The sequence below is a fragment of the Sinohyriopsis cumingii genome, chromosome 5 (assembly GCF_028554795.1).
Source record: "Sinohyriopsis cumingii isolate HCF-2022 chromosome 5, ASM2855479v2, whole genome shotgun sequence".
NCBI classification, from domain to species: Eukaryota; Metazoa; Mollusca; class Bivalvia; order Unionida; family Unionidae; genus Sinohyriopsis; species Sinohyriopsis cumingii.
In genome coordinates, this window is record NC_142965.1 from 135,068,400 (window position 1) to 135,087,005 (window position 18,606).

Here is an 18,606-nt window from a genome sequence, read left to right on the forward strand (position 1 = left end):
CACGAAGACGTTTCGGAAATATCTGATTGATTTTGTCATCGGGATTTAGGGGCCCCGAGTGGCCGAGTGGTCTAAAGCGCTCTCCGTTACGGATCACTGCCATCTCACCTCTGTCTGCGTAGGTTCGAGTCTCGGATTCAGCCAATGTGGGTATGTGAGAAAGCTTGCCAGTAGCTTCTCGTGGGTCGGTGGTTCTTTCCGGGGTTTTCCCGGGTTCTTCCTCCACCATTAATACTGGCCGCCATGTATAGCCTATCGCGTGCTGAAAAATGGCGTTAAACCCTACAACAACAACAACAACTCATCGGGATTAAATCGAAACTGATCACCTGTGATGCCACAACCAAAGATATCTTCTACTCGGAAGCATATATTTACCACACATGGGTAGACTTTTCCATTTTTCATGAAGTAATAATAAGCATCCCGGATGCGATTCGTAACCCCGCGAGCTAGAGCTCCCAACAATGTTGAAATGGCCGTACAAAACAGAAATATTCCACCGCTCTTTTGCATTTAAGTCACCTCTGACTTTGACAACTTTCACGTTATCGACGTGTTCTTTTGTTTAGCTTCTTTCAACTTGTTAAGTTGTGTTTGAGTTAGTCACCAGGGCAAATTTCCAGTTAACTTTGTCGGAAAAATCCCCAGTGTGAGTCCGTATTCATTTTTGTTTTATCATACTTGTGATTTTCGCAAGGTGGTGGTTTTAAGCTAAGATCCATAACTTCATGATACGACATTATTTTTTAACTGTGCTGTTTAATTAGACGGACTATACGTTTTTTCTCTATCTGCTTTCTACTGGCGCGACAATGACTTTCTGTCAGCCACCTGTGCCCTCAAGCAACAAAAACTTATTAAAAGGGATCACAGCAATGCATTTGTGATTAGCACCAGCTGCATTCACATGTGCACCACGGACTATTTAACGTAGTTCAGATGTTCCAACAAAACGTAATCGGTCGAGAACTGCATAGTGACATCCTTCTGGGAAATCTGCAGATCCGTGTCAGTATTATGATCCAGGTCATAGTTTGTGATATTCAAGTGCAGCAAGACGGGTTTACCAATCAAATCAAATATCTTCGGATGATTCCTGATGGCCGTTTAAGTGTAGATAAACGTCAAGCGCTAAACGACAGTGTCAATGTGCTTCCAGACACAATAAACGACAATAAAAGAATTTATATTTTGCAAACGATTCGATTATTACAGATATTCACAATGCCTATTTGTCACAACCTCGCTACAGTATTATACATAATACTGATCCACTATGGTATTACAAATAATACTGCAGGTGTGCATTAAAATTTAACGACTCACGAGCCCCCAGTCAGCAGTTCCGACTCTCTAAATACATATAACAAAGGCTGAATAAATAACACTTTTATCAAATATACGAATGCAATAATTTAATGGGCATAAATCTTCAGCTCAATATATTATAATACAATAATGGCCGGGTTGACCAAATGCCCTTTACTCTTTACTTCGTCATATAGAAGGTACTGTCCTATTGTGAGTTTTCTCAAGTACTCATCTAATTTCTCTTCTTTCCTCTTCCCTATTTCTTTCTCCTTCTATACACTGTGCCACTTGTGTACACCCTGGAAGTCTACACGGCTTCCTTCTTATTCTCTCGGTGTCGTCACTTCGTACACCCTGGAATATCTCAGCACCGACTCTCACGGCATCCTGGGAGCTTCCTTTGAGAAGCTTGTTTACCCAGCTAAATTCCCTTCTTTTTCCGCAACATAAGCTGCCTGCTTTACTAGACAAAACGTCTCTCTTCCCCGAGAATTTGCAGCTCACTGACGGTTCTGTGCGCGTTTACGAATAAGATTGAAGCATTTTCCCGCCTAAAGTATTAGCCCCTCCCAGCAGAAGATCTTGCTTCTCTCATCCCTAATTAGTCGACACGCCTACCGTTTGATGTTCTTTCTGCCTGGGTCCAGGTTTCTTCACATCATCTTGGCGCGTTACGGGGTATCCGGCCCGAATATGCCCTTCGGCAGAAGCCCCGCTTGCACAAGGATTGAATACCCTTGAAGCCAATTTAGAGATCTAAAATTATGTAACTCCTTGTAAGACGTCGGGCCCACATGCTCACATGTATGGATTCTGCAAAATTCTGCCTTCGGTTCGTTGCATTATTTCTACAACTCAACGTTTCCAGCAGTGACACCTGCGTCACGTCAGAATTCATCAATATCGTTGGTCTCGGTATAATCTGACTGAGTGTGATGCTGGGCAAATCAACTTGTGGACATGTATGCAAATCATGAATATATGACGGGGAGGAATAGCAAACGGAAAGAACAATGCGTCTCTCTGACGTTTTCCTTGACTCTGTAAAATCACAGGTTGTGATTTTCATTTTGTTAATGAGCATGGCTTGTACATTTTGTTTTATCGTCGTCTGCATGTTTCTGAGGGTGCCTACTTTTATACGGTAAACGATCTGCATGGTATACTTCACCCTTATGAAACATCATAAACGGACTAGCGGATCTCGCGTAATTGTCGCTATTTCTAGCGATTCCGAAAACGTCGATGTTGTCCAAATAATGCTTGGATCACCTTTCCATTGACAAGATAACGCGTACTGCTGAATAAAGCCACGATGCCGTTGTTGACAAATTCCGTTTCGTGAAAGTTTCCCATTGTATTTCAAGAAGGCCTCCAATGTGAACAAATGCAGAGACGTGTCTAGCCCATGTAATTATATTCAATCACGTTGATTATGGAGGCTCTTAGGTACGAATAATACAGACAATCTTGAATGCTTCAATTTATCAACACAGTCGCGTCCATGTCAAACACTGGATAGGGTTGTACATTATAATTTTGCTATGGTGAAACATATATTATCGGTTTCATCTAATACCTCCGTCCTTAATCTAATCAGCCTCACATTCATTGGATCTGTATTTACTTGTGCCAGAAGTTGTTGAGAACCATCATTGATGATTTCGCCGGCCTGTGCTAACATTGTTGCTTTCGATGGAATTGTAACCGCCTTTGGTCGTCGAGCCACTGAATCGGAGTCATCGTAGTCAAAACTAGTATCGATTGAACCGACTCAACTTGCTCAAGCAAAGGTTTCTCCACGGGTTTTACCATGACCTTTTCCACGTTTGATCTATTTTGAGAGGCAGATACTCCGGTTGGGAATACTCCGGTTCTTTTGAGACGATTTAACCTTTCCACGGAAAACATAGCTTCAATTGTTTGTTCTTAGGGTAACTGGTATCATTCGCCAAACGTTTTCCAGGGTGAATCGGCCGTTTCTGAGAGTTTATTCATTCCAACCCACTCCCGAAATACCCATTTTAATATGTTTTTGTAGATGTGAGACATGTGCGTATCATGGGGTAATTCGTGCTTCAACATGACGTTTTTGAAGTCCTCGTATGCTAGCTTTAGCGAGAAACTGTAAGAGAACTATAAAAATCATCTGGCATTCCCACTCATTACAATTTCGTGGGTTGACAGCAACTGATTTGTACACAGGTGGTGGTTCTTCAGGGAAACGTGCGGTTTTTCTTTACCATCTTCTTTCCTTTTACAATGGCGACTATGGTTCCATCTCAGTCTTATTTGACTCATTCTGGCAAGGAATTCATGGCCTCTGCGAGTTCTTTAGCAGCTTTCTTGGCAATAGGACCTAATTGTGTTTCTGTTCAAATTAACTTTACCACCTGTTCAGCGGCTGATCTGGTCACGGTTGCGGTCTCTCTTATTGGTTTGATCAGTTGTGCAAACGTTTGTTTGTAGCACGAAGTGGGGTCTTCAAGTGCGATATGTCACGACTGCAACATTTATTTGTTACCTTCATGGGTACCTGCGTAATCGTTGAGAAGTTATGTGTTGGCATGGCGACGGTCAGCAGCCTCTGCTACGGCTTTGCTTGCGGATGCCGTCATTGTATACCTTATCGCCGTAGTCAAATTGCTTCACACGCTTGCATGTAAACCCGCGCGATACTTGAGCGGTCCAACACTTAAGTAAATCATGAGGAAACCATATGGGTCCCATGTGAACGTATTTCGAAACTCAGCCTTTGCAAAACACCAAACCCAATGAATGTTTGTGATGTGATGCGAGTCAACCCCTCGATATCCCATCATCATATTGCAGTTGTCCCAGATCACATCAAACACGTGCGTGTATCATTGGGTCACATAAATCACATCTGCGCTTTGTGGCTACCCCCGGAAAATATTCACGTGAGATTGTATTTTCCAATGGGTGAGAAACACATAATAAAATTATTGCAAACTGGCACTTAATAACTGGATAATCATACTTAGAAAGTGTATAGCAGTGCAGGAGGAGTAAATGGATAGGATGAAATGACGTAATGTTAGAATTTTCTTGTATAGGGCACTAATGTTCAGTTAGTTGTGTTGGTTTAACGCCATTTGTCATCATATGACAGGCCAAATATGACTGCCAGAATATTTAGTAGAGAAAGAACCGGGCTGGGAAGAACCAACGACCCACGGGAAGCTACTGACAGGCTTTCTTACATACCCAAATAAGCGGAATTGAGAGTTTAAGCCATGTAGACGGAGATGTCGGTAATCTGTAAAGGCGAACGTCCTAAACCACTCGGCTACCAGGGAGCCCCGTTAATGTTCAGAAGGTCTAAAATGCCAGTCGTATGGTGTTTGTGTGACCACAGTCTCTCTGGCAGTTTTCCATTTCAAGCATTTGTTTTTTTTTGTTTTTTTGTCTTGTTTTTGGCTTGTTTTGTTCTTTTATTTAGAGATTACAGCTGGTGACACTTTGGGACACAACCTTATAGACACAACATTTCTTCCCATTAAATTTTCCTTGAATTGCTTGGAAACCTCGTGCCTATTATGTTTCTTGCCGGCATATACCCTGTTGACCAATCATTTCACGGGCAAATGTTTTTGTAAGAGTTATAGTCCCTTTTCATTAACGGCTTGATTCAATTATTTTGTCATTCTTGTGAAATTACCAGTTGGTTTCTTGGATACTTCATACTTACTATGGTCAATATCTGATGACGCACATTGAACAGTCACTGTATTCCCTGAGTTTATTTAGAATTATTGCATTTACCATCTTACAGGTGGATGCGATCATTTTACATTATGACTGCAAATGATATCGCGGTTATTGACGGATTCTTTTGATTCATTGTACGCACTATCGTCAGCATATCAAAATGTGTAAAATGACCAATCACGAAGTATTTAGGATTTTTTTCAGCGTTACACCCTTCTTGCAAATGGTATCAACTCGCCTAACAGTTTTCGATGGAGAAAATACAGTCGACATATATTCCATAATTCACATAATGAAGTGGGATGCTCAAACTGAATGGTAATGTCCGTTCGTCCATTAAAATTTATGTACGTCCGATCTGTAGTCATTTCGATTCCTTATAACTGGAACTTCTGTGCATTGATTTTTCGAGAATAGCCACATTTGGTATGATGTTTAATGAGGATATGTAAAAGAGAACAAATTGTCTGATCATGTGTTCCTCCCCCATCCACCGGGAGCGAGAAGAGGTCGGTTGGGTCAAATGATGTGGAGTCTACATTGTAACCGGAAGTTGACTTGCTGCGACTGAGAAGGGGTGATACTATTTGGTCTGAGTGACACTAGGGTAAATTCATGATAAGGAAGATTTTGCTTTACATATTCAACCCAAGGAATAATAGTAATGAAGGAAAAAATAATGCATCAGAATGATGATAATATCACAAAATTATTATTTAAATATTTGTTATAAACTGTACATAAATATTATATTGATTGTTTCTTAAAAAATACGTGACATTTTCACAAACATAAGCTTTCTGTCTATTATTTCAAAGAAATAGTTAGGAATGTGTACATACAAAAATGTTAATGCTTATTTTGCGATCAGCGTAAAAGAAAAAATGGATGGGGGGAGGCGTGATTGCGAATTCAGTCACGTTTGAACTTGCAGCTAATGTTTCATTTATCATCTCATCGTCGCGAGTGATAATCTTCCCTTAAGTCATCCGTTGTGCTTTTTATATTTTTATGGGTTTTGTTCCGTGTTACCTGACTTCAATGCAATGTTAAATATTTTTCCACTTTAAACAAACAACTTAGTCACGTTTATGTATCTCCACGTCCTTGTTGTAGTTAGAGGCGGGGAATGGTTTTTGAAACGAAGTTGCTATTTTGCAATAAGTAAACAGCTATCTCATCCTGGCCTTCGGGCTCGAAGTATGCAGGTCCGTTATGCCGTGATAAAGACAAACATGAGATTTTTCATTATATAACATAGTGGGGCAATCGCTACTATTACTCCTAGATGCGACAGTAATCATTTCAATTGACTTTTTTGAAATCTTTATCTTTGAATAAACCGTTTTATCTGCGTTGGACAAACACACATAGAACTTTCTAGAGCAATCTATATCAGGGTTAATTCAAATTTTACCACACACGTTAGGCCTACGCAAGTAACGCCGAAACTATTCAACTCTTGTTTTCTGATTGACAACCATTACGGTAACCATTGCAATCGTTAAAATTGCAAGAAGTCCAGACTGCCCCGGATGCGGGAGGTCGCGTGTTAGAGCCACGGCGGAGTCACACGAAAGACCTATAAAAATGGTACTTGCAGCTGCCTCACTTGGCGCTCAGAATTAAGAGGTTAGTGTTAGGTCTGGTCGGCCTGATGTCAGGATAATGTGACTTGGTGTGACAGGATGCTACATGTCGTCGACATGGTGCCCCAGTATTGGACATCACTATAAACTGCAACACTGCACACATCGTAGCGATATGGTTCACAAATTGTTAAAGTTACTTTAAAAATCCAAATCACACACACACACACACACACACACACACACACACACACACACAAGAAAAGCAACACCATAAACTGCCACACTGCATATATCGTACTGATATGGCAAATTGTTAAAGTTACGTTATAAATCCAAATCACACACACACACACACACACACACACAGACATCCAATAATTCTTGACTCGGTATCCAGAACCACAATATAAAGTTATAAAGTCACCTCTTCTGAAATGGCTTCTTCAAAGCTGAATTCTTATTCAAAGTTGCAAGAGTGTACGTACCCATATTTTCACCTGAAACAGAACTATGATTAAAATATGTTTTGAATAAATACTATGACATAGAGACGGATGGATAGATAGTGTAGTTTAAAAAAGAGAGCGTAAATAACGATGCAAGAGAAGAATATACCAATATTTAAATAATTGATAAATTGTATCAATTTAGTTTATGTCAAGCAATAAATATTTTATTATTTTTCGCAGTATGCAATATGTATAAAGTACGTAGAACTACATCTAGGGTTACATTATTGCCAGTTACGTGTATTTGGTATTTGCGAGAAAAACTATAAATTATAGAGCATTAGTCTAATAGATTTTGAGCAGGCATTACAGAATTCCTATTTTTCTGCTTATGGTAAAGAACAGAACGTGAAATGAACAACTCTTAGACGCAGAACAAACAAAAGAAGCCATGTTATCAATAAAAAAAACTACGTAGACGCACCAAAAAATAGAAGCATGTTATCAATAAAACAAACTACTTAGACGCACAAAAACAGAAGAACAAAAGAAGCCATGTCGTCTATAAAAAAAGCTACTTAGACGCACAACAAACAAAAGAAGCTATGTTATCGATAGGAAAACTACTTAGACGCACAACAAAACAAAAGAAGCTATGTTATCGATAGGAAAACTACTTAGACGCACAACACACAAAAGAAGCTATGTTATCAATAAGACAAACTACTTAGACGCACAACAAACAAAAGAAAAGGCTATCAAACAGACAAACTACTTACAGTATAAAAAATATCCAGAAAGCTGGAGGAAGTTGCAGAAATCGCGTACATATTAAGAAGCTTTAAATTTCGTGTAAGACACCAAATCTGATAAGTTTTGTTTAGAATGGATAAACAATCATTACAACTGGCCTCCAGAAACAGTCATGCCAAAATGTCTACTGTTTACATTCATCGGTGCGTACAAATTCGTGCAGACAAGACACACAGGGACGGATGTACAGGAGGAGGGGTACACAGAGGGGACACTTCAGTATGTTTCCGTTTAAAACCGTGGGGACTTAAAAAAAGGACACGGTTGTTTATGTTTAGGGTTATAGTTTCCAGCTTCTACTCCGTATTGGAGAAAAGCTGCTTGTGAATAGTGAGAGCCCCAGACACGCACGATCTCTTGCCCATATCTATCCAGACTCAGATAATGAAATCTTAAGTAGGCAGCACAGGTATAGATGGTTTCTTGAATGATAATTTTATTCCCGACTGTACAGTTGAAAAGGAATATTTAATTGGACAACAATTCATCATAAGCGTTGTACCGAACAAATTCCTCCTTTCCTAGCCTTCCTTCTCCCCTGATCTTATTCCGTGAGCCTACCTGTCCACACATTTGTCCATACATACCAGAGAGATACGATAAGAAAATAGTAACACGTATCTTACGTAGATTGTATATACAGTGAAAGATAAGGGCTTAAACTTAGATATAAACTTAAAGATAAGCAAAGATAAGTGTGCTGAAAAGCAGTGTATCACGTTTCAAGAAAAATCAGAAGAGATGCACGTGCATTTGTACTAGAATTTGAGTCATAGATACATGATCATGGTATTATGGTTCATTATTTTAAGAACAACAATAAAACACATAATATATCATATAATTAGAAAATTATTATGGAAACAACGTATTTTCCAGCATAAAAAATATCAACATATTCAATGTGTAGTGATTGACGAAATAAATCCAGGTGTTTAAAAAACAAACTAATTCTTCTCCGCCCGTTAAATAAAGGTCTTCAAACGGTTTTCTCGCGACTTTAGGTCAAGAGTGAAGATACCTTGATCGTGTTTGGTGATTTGTCGCCATAATTATCATACCATAACGGGAAGGTCGACATAACGAATGCGAGACCATGGAAATCAATGATTTACAACCTGCCACAAATCGGCAACTCAGGCTAAATGCATCAGGATCTATCTATCTATCTATCTATCTACACACACAGACACACACACACAGACACACACACACAGACACACACACACACACACATACATAGCATTATCATATATCTATAGCTTAGGATAGCACAATAAACTTAACAGCAATTTATAAGTTGCTCGGCGATTTTGAATCGCTTGGACCCCTTTGCTATGTAACTATAAGAATTGTTCAAAACGTTCAAATGCATTTTAACAAGCTCCTTGCCTAAGGACATACCACATTAGGATTTTAATACGCACTCTATCTATCCCGAATGCGGCAGGATAACCACTGTGCCACTGTGCCAACAGCATTCTTATCGGGTCTCTTACGAAATTCTACATACCAAAACCCGCGGTGGGGAATGGAGTCGTTTTGGGGCAGCATCTGCTTACGGAAAACCTAATAGGGCATAACAGTATCTCACAATACATGGCACAGTAGTGATATCTTGGTGAAGAGTAGTTTCACAGAATGTTCTGGCTTGAGTCGTTTTAAGCTCTTTGCTGAAGAATCAAAAATGTTCTTATTCGTTGATTTTGTATAGAGGCCAAAGCTCCGCTCGAGCAGAAATATCTTTTAAAAAAACGAAATTGAAAAATTAAAACCACTTGAATCATATACTGTTTGTGGAGTTTTTAATATTCATGAATTTATCTTGATCAAACCTAAAATAACATCAAAATTACCCTATTGGTTATTAGTCTTGTGTGCTAGCGTTTCTATCAGCTAAAAACGTTCTCTCATTGACATTATTTAATATAACGTTGATTACGTACTATAAACATATTAGATATCAACATTAAAACTGAAGATAGCAATAGATTTCCTATGTCTGCTTGTTACATATGTATTTAGCACCAGCAACGTAATTTGCTTTCTAACGTTGAAGAAACCTATAGAAATATCTTTAAGAGGTATTTGTCAATGTAGTCTCAAATCCACAGGGAATAAAGGGAAAATGCAATGGAGAAAATTTCGTTTCACTAAGCAATTACGTGAACTTAAAGTACACGGTATTACAGATATAGACGACACGGTAAGCTCAGCTAATGCAATGACTGTACGGTTTGTGCAAATATGCGGTGATACTAAAATAAACAAGATTTTGGAGGATAATGTCGTTCTTGTTGTTTTGAGTTTAATGCCGTTTATCAGCTCATGATATTTTTATACATGGCGACCAGTATCTCTGGTGGATGAAGAAACCGGAAAAAATCCACGTAAAACCATCGACCCACAGGACTCACACATCCACGTTGGCCGAGACTGAGACGGAGGTAATCTGTAAAGATGAGACCACTTGGCCACCCGTATCCCCTTTGGAGGATAATAGCTTAACAAAAAGCAAACTCATGACAGACGACAATAAGAACGACATAAATATGAGTGAAATCGTGACTGAATCTATGAGAAGGACCTAAGATTTATCTACCGCTGATTTCAGGAAAACAAAAGTTGTTGGCATACTCAGGATTTAGCAACTCTTGCTAAAAATCATACTGCTGGAATAGAAAAGTCAGATATAGTTATAACATAATAGTTAAAAAAAGAACTGGTTTATAATATAGGTGCTGTATATGGTTGTGTTGGCGAATTAAACAAAAGGATCGAAAGAGTAAGAGAAGAAATTAAAGATGAAAAGATTGACAATAAAATAAATGCATTCAAAAGCTTAATCGATAAAAAGACTATAACATAATATTACAGAACTGCTAGAACTGAAATGGTAAAAAAACACAAAATGAAAACAAAAACATATAAACATTCAAAAATGATAAACATTCAAAACTGAATTAAAATTCGAAACGGGTAGAAGAGTATTGCATCATCTACTAAAAACGACGGGTTAAATATTCAATATATAAATAAATATAAGAAAGGGTTGGATGATAAACTAATACGTGATACGGTTCACGGATGTATAACGCTTTACGATTTGTGTATTGATCCAGCAATAAAAAATCAAGATTAACCATGTTGGGGTTCTATCAATGAAACTAATGTTCCATCTTGTAGGGATGCATCAAATATTGAGAACTTTGATATTTTGATTTTTTTAAAGATCAAATTACTCCTCAAACACTAACTGTTCCCTTTCGATTTTTACTATGCTTCATAATCGCTTGGTGAGTAAAAGAATTTTGAAGAAGAAGGTAAACTAAAATATGTAATTCAAATGAATAAATCAAGTCTATATACAGTTCTTTTAATTTGAACTATGAAACAATTGATAATATTAATATTTATATTGGATTAGAGCTAAATAACTGTGAAGAAGTATAGTCAGAATGTTCTCATCTTTACGCCTGTGATATTAACTTTCTTACTGGCTAAGGTTTATGACAGTCGACAGGGTGTAAGGCCTCAACGGATGGCCGGTTATGTGTTATGTTAGTAATTAGACGGTTGAGTCGGCTAGTCGCTTCAAAGGGAAGTAAGCTCTTTGTGTCGCTAAGAAGACCAGAAGTCTGCGTTCATAGCTACGTGTGAAAGGATTTGTGCTGACCATCAAAAGAGGCGTACCAGCCAATCGGAATTAGAGCAATTTAAAAAGCTACCATTAGGAAGAACTAATGTCTCAGAGAAGGGGACAATGAAAAGAGCAAAGGATATAGGGAATTATCACAGGAATCGGAAAGGATCATTCCGAGCAAGAGACTCGTAAAAAAGGGAAAGACGAGTTGAGCTGGAAAAGTAAAAAGAGGCTTCTACAGGTAGGAAATATCTCAGCCAAATATTTATATTGATTTATGTAGATAATAATTTAATAGATTGTGTAAAGAGATGTATAACTATTTTATTAGGACATAATATATCGTAGAATTATTAGAGAATTTTAGGTCATAGTGTATAGTTGAATGTATTAGAAACTTGCATTGTGATGTGCATTTGCATATATCAGTATGTAGTCTAAAGAATTATGTGAGGTATAGTGAATTCGTATGCATATGTATTTTCATATTTCTGTATATCTTTATATTATTCGTGGGACACAAGCAATGCGAACGATTATCGTAACAACGGTATATTGCTGTCGGAATGTAGCTTTTAGACGGTGTGTGTGTGTGTGTGCGCGTGTGTGTGTGTGTGTGTGTGTGTGTGTGCATATGTTATATTAGTAATATTATTTGCGTGCAGAGCAAGTCTGGTCTGGAATGAATGGACGTTAGTGTGTGCGAAAGGCCTTGTAAAGTGTTCGCCATTTGTCTGATGAGAAGTGCGAGAGAGAGAGAGAGAGATTACATATATGAGAAGTGCGAGAGAGAGGTAGATTACGTATATGAGAAGTGCGAGAGAGAGTGGTAGATTACATATATGAGTATAGGGAGAGAGAGAGAGTGGTAGATTACATATACGAGTATAGGGAGAGAGAGAGTGGTAGATTACATATATGAGCATAGGGAGAGAGAGAGTGGTAGATTACATATATGAGAAGTGCGAGAGTGAGAGTGGTAGATTACATATATGTGTAGTGCGAGAGAGAGTGGTAGATTACATATATGAGAAGTGCGAGAGAGAGAGAGAGAGAGAGAGAGAGTGGTAGATTACATATATGTGTAGTGCGAGAGAGAGAGTGGTAGATTACATATATGAGTAGTGCGAGAGAGAGAGAGAGAGAGAGAGAGAGTGTTAGATTACATATATGTGTAGTGCGAGAGAGAGAGTGGTAGATTACATATATGAGAAGTGCGAGAGAGAGAGAGAGAGAGAGAGAGAGTGGTAGATTACATATATGTGTAGTGCGAGAGAGAGAGTGGTAGATTACATATATGAGTAGTGCGAGAGAGAGTGGTAGATAACATAGATGAGTATAGGGAGAACATGGTGTATGTCCCTAGTATTTTCTTCAGGAAGCTCCAAAGGTGCAGACAAGAGGAGTCATGAAACTCTTTGGAGAGGAGAAGGAGAAATAGTTCAAGGAGTAGTGGATTACAAGGAGTAGCAAAGGATAGTTTAGGAGGAGGAGAATAGTTCAAAGAGTAGACAGGCGGAGTGCAGGAGGGAAGGCGAAGGGAGAATATAAGAAGAGAGAACCAATACAGATGAGTACAAGGGACTACTCACTGAAAGAAGACTCACACATTATGAGGTTAACACTCATATGATGAAATAGAGAAGACATTTGTTAACAGGCCTATCTATGTATTAATGTATATGTGATGTGTAATTAGAAGATTTATATCAAAAATTGGCTTGAATAGTTTATTATTATTAATATTGATTAAATTGTTATATTTTACCTGGAGTTGTTCATGTATTTAGGCTGTCGGCATTGCTGATTGGGAGCTCTTGAGTCATTCAAAATTTAAATTTCCACCTTTCTGCTGTATTAGCAATAAAGATTTTGAGGGGTTGTGACAATAATAAATATTTCGTTTACTCGTTAAAGCAACAAAAATGATTTTCAACCTATACGCTACAGTTAAAAAGGAATCACAATCATATCATATGGAAGATAACATTATTTTAATAATCAGTAGCAGGCTAAAAATATAAAACTTTATCACAAATTTTCTTGATGAATAGAGAAAGCAATATTTAGAGAACAAGGTAGGACAAGGACCTGTTTAGAGGACAAGGTAGGACAAGGACCTATTTAGAGGACAAGGTAGGACAATGACCTATTTAGAGGACAAGGTAGGACAAAGACCTATTTAGAGGACAAGGTAGGACAAGGACCTATTTAGAGGACAAGGTAGGACAAAGACCTATTTAGAGGACAAGGTAGGACAAGGACCTATTTAGAGGACAAGGTATGACAATGACCTATTTAGAGGACAAGGTAGGACAAGGACCTATTTAGAGGGCAAGGTAGGACAAGGACCTATTTAGGGGACAAGGTAGGACAAGGACCTATTTAGAGGACAAGGTAGGACAAGGACCTATTTAGAGGACAAGGTAGGACAAGGACCTATTTAGAGGACAAGGTAGGACAAGGACCTATTTAGAGGACAAGGTAGGACAAGGACCTATTTCGGCGCCGAATCAGGTCGAGATGAAACTCATATTAATATATTTAAATATCACCCAAGATCGCCTTCATCAGAGAATATTAACCATTCAAAGCCATTGCATTTGTCTACCGTTGTGGAGCCTATTTTCATTGATCATTGACATGAAGGCTAATAAGCACTGACCAAGCTTAATGACGTAAACGATAATCCTAAATTGTGTGTTTACGTACAATATGCATACGTGTTAACTATAGTAACTTGGGTTTCGTTTTGTACATTGTTTAAATGATATGTATATTTTCAGTAAGTACGGCTGATTACCTCTGACCCTTTTCGTTTCGTTTCAAACGTTTCGCTTATGTTCATGTTTAGCACTGACTAGCTGTGCCAGAATCTTGCTCAAATTGCCATCGGAAAGACAATTTGTAAAGTTTGTAATATGTTTATACAAGGAAATGCCAAGGTGACATTTTGTATATCAATGGTTAGTGAAGAATTAAACATTGTCAAAACGTACACGACCAGTGCTGTTTTGTATATGCATCTCGGGGTGGGGGAGTCACTTTATTGTATTAACAATCCTAACATAATATAACTGTATGCGAATTGTGTGTGTGTGTGTGTGTGTGTGTGTGTGTGTGTGTGCGTGTGTGTGTGTGTGTGAGAGAGAGAGAGAGAGAGAGAGAAGACAATAACTCCAAAGCATGCGGAATGTTAATTATTTGTGTCACATGTATAACACGATTTTTATAAAACCATTTGTTCTCACTTTATATTAATAACGTGGAATCATAAAATGTATATTTTTTTTGTATCTGATGCCGCGGTAAATATATATATATATATATATATATATATATATATATATATATATATATATATATATATATATATATATATATATATATGTATATATATATATATGTATATATATATATATATATATATATATATATATATATATATATATATATATATATATATATATATATACAGGATAAAATTCTATAGCATTTTAATATTTAGCATTGGCCGCTCCTTCCATCTGAAAGGGACTTAAAATAAGCACCAAATAAGCTGAAGTATTAAAAACATGAATTCAAAAGAACCGCATTATATAATTATATGTGGTGTTCTTTTTGCAAATGTAATTGAAACGTAATACAAGAACTTGTTACAGTTTAGAATTATAATCTACCCAACATTATTACCAACAAGACTTATAAACTAAAATAGCTACTGAAATCATATCATTTTATAACAGACCCATGTGATACATTATCACTTTTCAGTGTTTTCAAGGAAACTAACATTGTGTTTGATACACTATTGCTCAAGTGTCGATGTTGCATTATATAACGTTCTTTATTTTAAAATAGAACGAAACAAAATAATATGCAAAGTCTAAAACAAACTCAAACTTATGCAATTAAAACCACAATACCACCTTATATATATATATATATATATATATATATATATATATATATATATATATATATATATATATATATAAATTCACCTCTCTTCGGGGCCCCGAGTGGCCGAGTGGTCTAAAGCGCTCTTCGTTACGGATCACTGCCATCTCACCTCTGTCTGCGGCAGTTCGAGTCTAAGATTCAGCCAATGTGGGCATGTGAGAAAGCTTGCCAGTAGCTTCTCGTGGGTCGGTGGTTCTTTCCGGGGTTTTCCGGGTTCTTCCTCCACCATTAATACTGGCCGCCATGTATAGCCTATCGTGCTGAAAAATGGCGTTAAACCCCACAACAACAACAACAACCTCTCTTCAATCTAACTCAAGTTTGGAAAGAAGTGATTTGTGAAAAAATCTATCTGACATAAACCGTTCTTTGAAGTAATGAAAATTTTAGGTTTCAAAGACGTTCAAATATTCATTTTAGAATTAAAAGGTGCCACCCTTAAACTCAATCAAGGAAGTCGCTCGTAATTCATTATGTTTCGGGAGTGCCCAAAAAGTAGTGAGGTGACGCACAAATTGATTCGAGATGAAATGAAAACAGGCAGGACCGCGTTAAAAAAAAGCGGATTCGTGACGAAATCTCGTGCATTATATAAAAATAAGGCTCAGGTGAATATTGGGGATCAGCTGGGCCGCTGGAATGCTTTAAAGGGCGAACTTGGTCTAAAGACAATCTGACATTGCGTGGTGTTATCTTCTTATGTTTACAACGGTGACGTCATCAAATCTTGTGTTCAAGCTTTTGACTGAAATCGGTTCACTCACGGATGTCGCCGATAAAGAAAGGATTAATTCGTACACGTGTGAAAAATGGTCGGGTTTCTCAGTTCGAAGGAGAAACAACGTGAATCATGCTGTGATGAAACGTGGGTATTGTCTGGTTACAATGGAATTTAACAATTTTTAGGATCAATATCATTTCACGATTCAGCATGATTCAGATATTTTGGTATATACTACTTTTTGCACGTTATGGCGGCATTGAGGCCTTACCAATAATATATCTATGTTATTTTAGTGGCATGCATAGAATTGTCTATTTCCCAGATGTTTCCCAATTGCAATAATTTTAATAATTTTAGGTACAAGAAAATATTCACCATGAGTACTATTACTACTGCTACTACTACTACTACTACTGCTACTACTACTAACGGTGCTTATACTGGTATTAATACTACATATACGTAAGCATTTCTTGTTTAACGCTTTAATAGCTGAACTGAATAGAAAAGTGGTTAAAATTGGCAGCCTGAACAAAATGGATAATTGTTAGTAAGCTTCAACGAACAGGAGAATCTTAACTAATATATGAAATAACCGAACCATGCAAAATACGGCGGTGACGGCCCTAGGCCAGAAAAAACTGTGTGTATATATATATATATATAGTCGAGATTTCATCATTTACTGTCTCAGTAGGCTATAAACGTCACATTTTCTATTTTGTCTTGCACGAATGTATATATTTTCATTCCTCATCCGACTGGAATTTATTTGTTAAAATACTTTTCTTATTGATGTTTAGAATGTCATGATGGTTACAAACGCAATGCATGCAGATAGAAGGTACACAGATCTCGATGTCACGTCATGACAACAGCCTTTTGATTGTGCTTCAGTTATGTTAGAAGTTGTTCCATTGGTGGTTTGGACTGTGACATTGGTGGTTTGGACTGTTCCGTTGGTGGTTTGGACTGTGACATTGGTGGTGGACAGTGTATTTGAAGTGGAAGTGGAAGACGGTGTCGATGAAGCAGTACTTGAGTTGGTTCCTGTCGTTGTTACTAAGATGGCTGTTGAAGAAGTGGACACTGTTGCTTGGGTCAATGTGGTTGACGCGGCTGTGATCGTTGTGGGAGGTATTGCAGTCGAAGTGGAAATCGTCGACGAAGCAGTACTTGAGCTGGTTGACGTCGATGTTGCTACGGTGGCTGTCGAAGAAGTGGGAACTGTCACTGTGGTCATTATGGTTGGCGCGGCTGTGGTCACAGTGGTAGGTACTGCAGTCGAAGTGGAACTCTCTGTCGATGAAGCAGTACTTGTTTCGGTTGTGGTCGTTGTTTCTACTGTAGATGTTGAAGAAATGAGCATTGTTGTTGTGTCTGTGGTCGTAGTGATGGGTTCTACTGTAGTGGTAGATGATTGTGAAGAAGTAATACTCAGAAGTAGTACTGAAAAGAGAGACATTATTGTGGTGCTTTCGTGTTATCGCAGTATAATTTTGAAAATTAATCTTATTTTGTAAGATATGTACCAGTTTTACACATTATTGGTCAGTAATGACAGAATATTTCGACTGACTTTACTCAGCCCTGCTTATTTCTCTTTTTATTTCACATTCAGTCTTTTCAAGAATCACACTGTTACTCCCCTTGTCAATGTTAACCTCCGATCTTGTGTTATGAGATACGGATAGAGTATAACTACTCTCGCGATTTCAATTTGACAGAATAAATAAATAAATAAATAAATAAATAAATAAACAAATAAATAAATAATGCTTCGGATGTTCGGAATTTGTTTTACGCTGGCCTATCTATATAATCCGATCACGGATATGTCCACGGTGGAGAGTATTATATTGATCGTGAGCTGGCCAATAATTAGCCAAGGAGTAAATATCTTGAATTCTTGGTTATCGATACATTTTCTCAGAACCACCTTCACCAGACTGTCTGAAAGCTAAACCCTTGCTTAAATTCTTTAGCGGCCCGAGACTAACTCGTTAGTGGTAAAGGTGAGCGTGATTATGGAGAACAGGACTGGAATGATATTTCTGTGCACCTAGAGGAATGAAGAATGCGAGAAATATGTGTGGAGCATGTCTGAAATCCCACCAAAACGGCAAGTACGCGATTACCTACAGTAACCCAGTAAATAAGTGTATGTCTACAGAAAGGATGTAGTCGACGAGACGCTATTGAACTATATCTCCAATGCCTGTGATTTTCACATAGAATTACTCTCATGCTGCCACTTAGATTAGAAAATTCTCTTCCAAGTTGTGTAAACTTCAGGATTGACGCATTTGCTTATACCTATGTTACGTTAAAATAAATTTATAATTTACAGTCTTCTTTTCCTTCTTCTTGTCATTA

The 18,606-nt window shown here is 37.8% G+C and overlaps 1 protein-coding gene across 5 annotated transcripts in view; it reads left to right on the top strand.

Moving 5' to 3' along the window:
• The window catches only part of LOC149800287 (uncharacterized), a 251,662-nt gene extending 236,730 nt beyond the window's left edge, over nucleotides 1–14,932 (top strand). The window contains exons 2-4 of one of the 5 annotated variants that reach the window (XM_089959887.1): nucleotides 7,842–12,337; nucleotides 12,410–12,610; nucleotides 12,728–14,932. The gene's annotated coding sequence lies outside the window, so the exon portion shown is untranslated. Of the gene's footprint in view, nucleotides 1–7,841; nucleotides 12,611–12,727 lie in introns of all 5 variants that reach the window. The other 4 variants (XM_089959886.1, XM_089959888.1, XM_089959890.1 and 1 more) reach the window with 4 other exon arrangements.
• The last annotated feature ends 3,674 nt before the right edge of the window (nucleotides 14,933–18,606 follow it).